This window comes from Lipotes vexillifer, unplaced genomic scaffold, assembly GCF_000442215.2.
Source record: "Lipotes vexillifer unplaced genomic scaffold, Lipotes_vexillifer_v1.1 scaffold989, whole genome shotgun sequence".
NCBI lineage: Eukaryota > Metazoa > Chordata > Mammalia > Artiodactyla > Lipotidae > Lipotes > Lipotes vexillifer.
Window position 1 is genome coordinate 834,820 of NW_006796817.1, and position 8,924 is coordinate 843,743.

At 42.1% G+C, this 8,924-nt stretch overlaps 1 protein-coding gene across 1 annotated transcript in view; it reads right to left on the reverse strand.

Annotated features, from left to right (window-relative positions):
- Positions 1 to 8,924, reverse strand: part of CFAP20DC (CFAP20 domain containing) — a 272,252-nt gene that overhangs the window by 3,957 nt on the left and 259,371 nt on the right. The window lies entirely within an intron of this gene.

The window sequence follows — 8,924 nt, forward strand, 5'->3', positions numbered from 1 at the left end:
TTTCGGTACGCGGGCCTCTCACTGCCGTGGTCTCTCCCGCCGCGGAGCACAGGCTCCGGACGCGCAGGCCCAGTGGCCACGGCTCACGGGCCCAGCCGCTCCACGGCACGCGGGATCCTCCCAGACCGGGGCACGAACCCATGTCCGCTGCATCGGCAGGCGGACTCTCAACCACCGCGCCACCAGGGAAGCCCCAATGTCTTGTTTTTACTGCATCAACACATTGGGGGAAATTCTGACCTCTGGCACATAAGAGTTATATGCTATATAATTGTTTAGTACATTCTGTGCTTGTACTTTCCAAAAAGATAAAATTTTAAGCTGGCGTTATTAAATTAGAAAACTCGATACATTTTTACAACTAGTCAGGAGCCTTTCAAAATGAAAATAACCGTTGTTACGGGCCATGGGTCTTTATCATCCAACTGCAAAGGGATCAAGGTGCATCCAATTCATTAGTAGAGGTCTGGCTACATAATGCATGCAAACTGAAGCAATAACTGCTATAGAAATGCATTCGTTCCAATACATATCGCTGTAGAACCGGAACTTCATGCATTATAACCATGGGACTAACGCAGGTTTTGTGGGTTTTAGTACTAAAGCTTTAAATGGCTGAATTTTAGAACTCTACCAACAATGACATTCATACAAAAATTGGGTGATATTATGTATAACTTTATATTGAAATAAGTGCTTTAAACTTGCACAGATGGTTTTGTTTTCATTATAACTTAATTTTCAAAGCCTCCAACTTACATCATTTTGCCACTGTAATCTCTACGTAATGAAATTATAATATTGTTAAGCAATTACCACTGTGATGTCAAGCAATGGGAAATGTTTTGAAAGGTAATTATTGTGCATGGGTATGGGGTAATTTTCAATTATATTCTTGGATAGTGAAGAGTTCGTTTTTCTCCCAAATGCTAAATTGCTCTATTTAAAGACTGGCTACAGAGACTCTAAAAGGACAAATTAACAAATAAAACCATTCTCTGCTACCAGACTATGAACAGCGGGACAGGGGTCCAAGTTACATTTTTACTCTTCTTCACATAATAAAGCCATTTCTAGTGAAATAAAATTGCCTTTCAGATAATAATCTATTTACAAACTTTCAGCTTCATCCACTTTGAAACTGGTTAACGGCAATAAGAGAAGAAAACCCAACGGAGTCAGACCAAACACAGCAATATTACCTGCCCTCCCCTTGGTTAGATCAGTGTGAGCAGATAATTCCTCCAGTTCACCTTTTGAGTCAATTAATATAAATGCTTAATTATCTATATTTAACGCTAATATAATAGAAAACCTATATGCACAAGCTCAGTCTTCAAGCTTGAAAATAAATGATGTGGCACCAGTTTATCAGATTTAAAATCTCTGAATCAAGACACTGTACTTGATTTTCGATTTTCTGACGCTGCCATCTGGAGTTTTTGTTTTTTTACAAGTTAATGCATTTTCTCTCTTATAGATCTTGAAAACTGATTGACTGTATCTTTATGTGCATACTAATACACTATTGTTCAAACAATTCAGTGGTGACGGATCACCACTGGGAACAGTCAGCCTTCAGGTCAATAAAGATGACATTTTAGATAAGATTCTGCTGAGCACCAGGTGCTTGCAAACTCTCCCACCAACTTATATCACAGTAGGGCAAAATTAACTTGCACTAAAACTGGAGAAAGTGAACTGTTGAGATTTCTTTCTCAGCAAATATGTGCCGTCAAGTGGAAGAAAGATAAATGACCAATAATGGAATGAAAAGGATGAAAAGGTACTTTCTTCTATTAGAAAGCTATATTGTTTTTTGGAAGGCAAATGATATGCTAAGATTATAGTTCAGGTTTCATTTGGGAAATAAGTACATCACTCCTTTTGTAAAATCTCGTGGCTATATTTTACTTGGAAAATGCCACTTAAAACAACACATTGAAGAATTTGGATGATTAGTTAGGAATTCTTGCAATTTCATTCTTTCCAGCTAGTCTCTACTTACAAATGTGATTCAAATGTGCGCTTGTGTATCAAATCATCACGTTGTACACCTTAAATTAACATAATGTTATATGTCAATTATATTGCAGTAAAGCTGGGGAATACCTCACAAGACATATATGTGCACTTGTAAATATGTGAATTACCACTCTGAATGCTTTTTGTTGCACATGAAGGAAGGTCCCTAGTCAGACTATTGAGCTCTGAAGCCTACAAAGCCTATAGGATCTCCAGGGCCTGATTTCAGGCAAGGTGGCAACGCTGCAGCCAGGGGGAAATGTATCCCAATTCCAGCAATGGAATCTAGGACCACATCCAGGGCCAAGGCCCCTCTGTTGTACATTTGGGGAATAAGTAGGTGGGGGTGGTTCTGGAATAGGAGAGAGCCTCAGACACCCATCAGCGTGTTTACTTCTCTACTAGAGGGTTCACTTCCAGTATGCCTGAAAAGAAGGCATTTCTTTATATAGTGAGAGGGCTGACTGCCCCCCTCTTAATCACTTTTTCTATGCAGAGAAGACACCCCCCAGACCCTGAAAGCTGCATAAGAAAATACTTCCTTCCCCAAGGTTAATCAGAGACCAAAAGGCAACTACTTGCCTCACAGGGGAAGGGGAAGGAATCTGGATTCAAGAATGTCATACAGGTATAACTTGTTTTTTTGCACTTCGATTTATTGTGCTTTTTACAAATCGAAGGTTTGTGGCAACCCTGCGTTGAGCAAGTCCAACGGCACCATTTTTCCAACAGCTTTTGCTCACTTTGTGTCTCTGTCACATTTTGGTAATTCTCAAAATATTTCAAACTTTTGCACTATTATTATATTTGTTATGATGATCTTTGATCAGTGATCTTTTTTTTTTTTTTTTTTTTTTTTTTTTTTTTTTTGCGGTATGCGGGCCTCTCACTGCTGTGGCCTCTCCCGTTGCGGAGCACAGGCTCCGGACGCGCAGGCTCAGCGGCCATGGCTCACGGGCCCAGCCGCTCCGCGGCATGTGGGATCCTCCCGGACCGGGGTACGAACCCGTGTCCCCTGCATCGGCAGGGGGACTCTCAACCACTGCGCCACCAGGGAAGCCCTGATCAGTGATCTTTGATGTTACTACGACAACCTGCTGAAGGCTCAGATGATGCCTTTTTTTTTTTGCGGTATGCGGGCCTCTCACTGCTGTGGCCTCTCCCGTTGCGGAGCACAGGCTCCGGACGCGCAGGCTCAGCGGCCATGGCTCACGGGCCCAGCCGCTCCACGGCATGTGGGATCTTCCCAGACCGGGGCATGAACCCGTGTCCCCTGAATCGGCAGGCGGACTCTCAACCACTGCGCCACCAGGGAGGCCCTCAGATGATGCATTTTTTAGCAATAAAGTATTTTTAAATTAAGGTATGCACTTTTTAAAAGATGTAATGCTATTGGACACTTCATAGACAACAGTGTAATGTAAATACAACTTTTATATGCCCTGGGAAACCAGACTCATTTTATTGCGATATTTGTTTTATTGCGGTGGTCTGGAACAGAACGTGCAGTATCACAAAGGTATGCCTGAAAATGCTAACAAATCATTTCACACGCTGAGAGTTGAGGCGGGGCCTCCATGGGTCTAAGGAGAATTCTAAGGAGAGTACTACTTTATCCAGAAAGGCTCAAGAAAGAAAACTACCTAAATTAAAAACACTGCACTGGACATTTCAGCTGTGTAGTTCTTATTGACCTAAATGGGAATTCTGTGGTTCTATCACTGTGGGGCTTAAGGGTGCGGACAGTCCAGTGTGACAGGCCTCAGTCAGTGTTCTGCTCCACAATCAGTGGGGCTGTGACTCCGGCTGTGACCCTAAACTCACCCGTACAATGGCGACACAGCACAGCCCTATGCCAGTAAGTGTTAGGAGAAGTCAGTGAGAGGTAACGCACAGGAAAACTCGACACAGCCCTGGGCACACAGCATGTGCTTTATTAATGCTGGCTTCTATTATTACTTTGATCGTCAATATTGCTTTTTTAGGGGAAGTTCTCCTTTGCATTTTGAATAAATCTTCAAGATACAGGGAAGATCCAAAACGTAGACCAAAAATCATCCTCCTGTTTCCCATGGGCAGAAGATTCACTCATTCTACTCAACAAATATTTATGCAGCGTTTACAATGTCCTAGGCTCCATGTTAAGCACTGTGGGTACCATGGTTGTTCGATGAAGCACAATGTCTGGTGCGATAACTAATAAAACAGATTTTGGAAGACTGCTTTTAGACTCAGGGTATTAGGTAAATGTCAAATAATTGCATGGTGGGAAACAGGACTATGAAAGGATTCCTCTGTTGGACCCAGGACAGGCGGCCAGATTCCCCTCTCTCTGGTTAGCTGTGAGGCGTCATGAGATTTCTATAAATTCTTTAATAGTAATTCGGATATTACACCTATAAAATAAGCATCCGCTGCCTATTTATGTCTCGTGGGAGATTAATTAATGTTCATAAAGGAATATCTTCTGTGGCTTTGCTGTACAAAAGGTATGAGAATGTTATTTTTATGAGACTCTGGCAACTCCAAAAGCCCTTCTGAGTGTCTTTCTCACTCAAAATCCATGCAACCTGCAAAAAAAGGTTTACAGGCCTGAAGAGAGAGGGATTATTATTCCATTTTGGAGCTGGTAAGCATGAATAATTTAAGGGTCATAGCTGTAAAGGAACAAATGTCAAAAACAAATTGACAACTATTCTTCCAGCAAAGTCTGGTTCATTTTCAAAAGGTCAATTTGGTAGTTTTCTTGAGTAAGTTCTGAAATCTTAACTTCCCATTTTTACATTTCACACGGTCTCCAGAAAAACACATTTTTCGCAGGTGTTAAGGGTACCCGTGCCCATGGTAATTGATATTTGGCAAATGTATCATGGCCCAACTGAGAGCTGCCTGTTTCTCCATTCAGTCGAATGGTGCGGAGTACAATGCTGTTCCTGCTGGCTGCTTGGCTCTGCTGGGAGCCGGGCTGTTCATTTCAAGATGGAATTCACACACTTGAGACATTCTGGCCTAGTAGAAACTGGGGCTGTGACACAAATTTGTACTGAATAAAGAAGGGACTCTAGGGCCAGGTATAATGCATGCATTTACTTTTGTATGGGCTGGGGCAAGTTTTCTAGAGTTACGTATTGGTTAGGCCATCTTTCCCTGCTGTGAGAATGCAGTTATGCCTCTAGCTGCATGGATACATCTCGGCCTCCCTGTCTCTGATGGAGATGTGGCGGTTCATCGTATCACTTCCCTGCTCTAAGTACCAGTGTCCATGTGTAAAATGGGGGTAATAATAGTACCTATGCCTCAGTAGGCTATTCTGAGAATTAAAGTGCACATGTAGGCCTGGGTCACTGGAAGATGAAATAAACATTAGCTATTATTATGTTTATCCTAGAAGTCTGAAGATGGAAGAGCCTGTTTCCCTGTGAACGAGACTTCAAAACCACCTTCACATCCCAGTGCAATGGTTCTGCAGAAAGGCACTGATGTGGAGGAAGACTGGATCCAAATCGTAACTCTGATTGAGATTTGACCTTGGGCAAGGTCAAATTGAGGGTGATGAACTACATTAGTGTTTTTAACTGGTTCATTAGGGCCCCACGGCAGGGTTCTGAGACCATAACTCCCACTCCACCCAGAGCAGTTCTGCTTTTAACTCCTTTACTTATTGGGATTCCATATGAGATTTCACTTGACAGAAAAGTTTTCATTGCTTATAAGTAAAGTTTAAGAGCCACCGCATAAGGTGACCTATAACTGTTTTAATTGCTAAAATGTATGGGTCTAAGTTCAATACTCTCATTGTTGAATTTTACAAATATGCCTAGTATACCAAAAAATTGGAATTGGGGGAAAAACTGAAAGTCAGATTTCAATGAATTACCCTGTTTTTTTCCTTCCAAGGTTGTTATAAGAAATGACCAGTTGAATAACATTTCTCTCCCTCTTTTTCCTCCCTTTCTCCCTTCCTGTCTTCCTTCTAATGCGAATCCAGCGTATCTAATATATGCCAGAAATTTCAGGGTACTAGGGATCTAGGAGTGAGCAAACTGACAGTCTCTGCTTTTAAAAACTCTTAGGCTACCTAGGAAAAAAGGCAATAAACAAGTAAACGAATCACGAGTTACGAACTGTGAAAAGGCTGTGACGAAAAGGCACTAGGTGAGGTGAGAGAGCCTGACCTACTCAGATAAGGTCGTCTGGAGAGGCCTTGGAGAAGGTGGGCACAGCGACCACCCAGGCTGGGCAGTCCCGCACTCTAGTCATCTTGCCCTTCATTCAGCCCCTCACTCCCTAGGCCTTGCCCTAGATCTGGTCAACAAGGCAACTACACCCCTCAGCCACTCAACCCCTGGAGGGAGTGTGGCCACCAGTTATTTCTGACAAGCCTGGGGGTTGGGGGAGGCAGGTCCAGGCCTGAAACAGGTGACCAGAGGTCTGCTTTTCTTTTTTCTGAAAGGACTTAGCTACTTAGCCCTTGAGATGTTTTGTTTTCCTGTCGATTGGAACTCTCAACAGAAAAGTAATTTTTCAATTCCTGGTTTATATATAGTATTTTTTTTATTAGGTAATTTATTTACTTGGTTCAAAGTCAAATAAATTAAAAAATAAAAACAGTGGTTGGGCTCTGGGGCCAGGCTGCTTGGGTTTAAATCCCAGCTCTGCCAATGACTAACTTTACGCAAATTATTCAAGAGCTTGCTGCCTCAGTTTCTTCAGCTGTAAAAAAAACAACTGCATATACAAAATTAGTATCTTCCTCATGGTGCTGCTGGGAGGACCAAATTTCTTTTTTACATTCTCTTTTTTAAAAAAATTGAAGTATAATGATTTACAATGTTGTGTTAGTTTCTGGTGTACCACAAAGTGATTCAGTTATGTGTATGTGTATATATATATTCTTTTTCGTATTCCTTTCCATTACAGTTTATTACAAGATAGTGAATACAGTTCCCTGTGCTGTACAGTAGGACCTTGCTGTTTATCTATTTTATATATAGTAGTGTGTATCTGCTAATCCCAAACTCCTAATTTATTCCTGCCCCAACCTTCCCCTTAAGTAGCCATAAATTTGTTTTCTATGTCTGTGAGACTGTTTCTGTTTTGTATAAAAGTTCATTTCTATCATATTTTATATTCCACATATAAGTGATATCATGATACTTGTCTTTCTCTGTCTGACTTACTTGTGAGGACTAAATGTAACCACTGAGCACAGTACAGTGTCTGGCATATATTAGGTGCTGAGTTAATGGTATTGTGCAACAGAAACCCAGGAAGAGTCCCAGACTACCCACAACTGTGCCTTCCTTCTCCTTCTGATGGTATACACTGGATACTTGAGCCTATTATTTTTCTTTGACAAACACTTTATAAGAACAGATGGAAACACTAGCTCAGTATATTGGTAACTGTATGCTATGTTGTCTAAAACTAAGCCAATGACATGTAAAGATTAAGCAAAGAGGAAACACTACTTTTTGATGGTTTTGGTTTACATTAACTACAAACTATCCAAGTTTATCAGAAGAGGGAAAGGGATACCAGATGGAAATCTAGGGTGACAGGGAGAAGGGGTGCCAGATCTGGTTAACATTGGCCAGAACATTTCTACAATTCTTGGAATTTAATTTGTTAATTTGTCCTCCATGCAAGTTCTGTTTACCTTCAACATAACTGAGCCCCTGCTGTCAAAACATCACTTTGCAATGGCAACTTTAAGACATCCTTTCAGCCACTCATCACCACTATAGATCTTGGGTGCCTTTGTTTAAAGACCACACTCTCCTGTGGCTTATTTAGGATACTTAAAATATTACTTGTTCCCTCACAGCAAGGTCTCCTCCTGACAGGCAAGATTCTGTTTTTCTATTATGAGCAATTATAAATGTACACCCCTAAAAAGTCTCAATTTGAGGGGAACCATCTATTTCAGATAGTAAATCACAGCGACATCTCCATCCCTTGGGCAACCAAAATGCACAACTCAGATATATGAGCTCTCACTCTGAACTCTCCATACCTGAAGAAAAATGGGATGCTCCACTTTCTCCCGGGCGCAATTAGGGAAAAAAAACCCTGGCACCTTTGTTGGGAGTAATTTATACTGGTTTCAGTTCCTTTTTTTTTTTTTTTTTTTCCGGTACGTGGGCCTCTCACTGTTGTGGCCTCTCCAGCTGGGGAGCACAGGCTCCGGACGCACAGGCTCAGCGGCCATGGCTCACGGGCCCAGCCGCTCCGCGGCTCGTGGGATCCTCCCGGACAGGGGCACGAACCCGTGTCCCCTGCATTGGCAGGCGGACTCTCAACCACTGCGCCACCAGGGAAACACCCCCCCCCTTTTTTTAAAACCGCAGATATAGAGCTTCCATCTTTGTAATCCAACTCGGAAAGCTATCTCAGGGAGTCCCACTCTGAGGCTGTCTGTCACTCCAGCTATGCATTTTAGAGTTCCCCTCACCCTTCCCATCTCAACCCCTCTGTGTCTGACGAAGATTCTTTTATGTCCCTCCTCTACACAGTCCTGACAGTTACGTTCCCTGCTCACAGCCAGAAACTAAATGGTCATCTTTGTGGCTCTTGTCAACAAAGAGAACCCCAGGCAAATTTTCATCCTTGCTTCCTTCTTTTTCTATTACTAATACTACCCATCATAGCTCTGTGCCAGTCTTTGCTTTAATGAAACGGCTGTACCTCTGTATTAACGAAAACATGGATCTCTGTGATGCTGGAGTGTTGGGTCTGCTTTATAATAATACTAACAACTGGTATTTGGTAGGCGCTCTCCCAAGTATTTCATATACAGTATACCTCACTGAATCTTCATGAAAAACTTGCAGGTGGGCACCATCTATTATTAGTCTTATTTTACAAAACTGAAATTCATAAAAGTCACACAGCAGGAA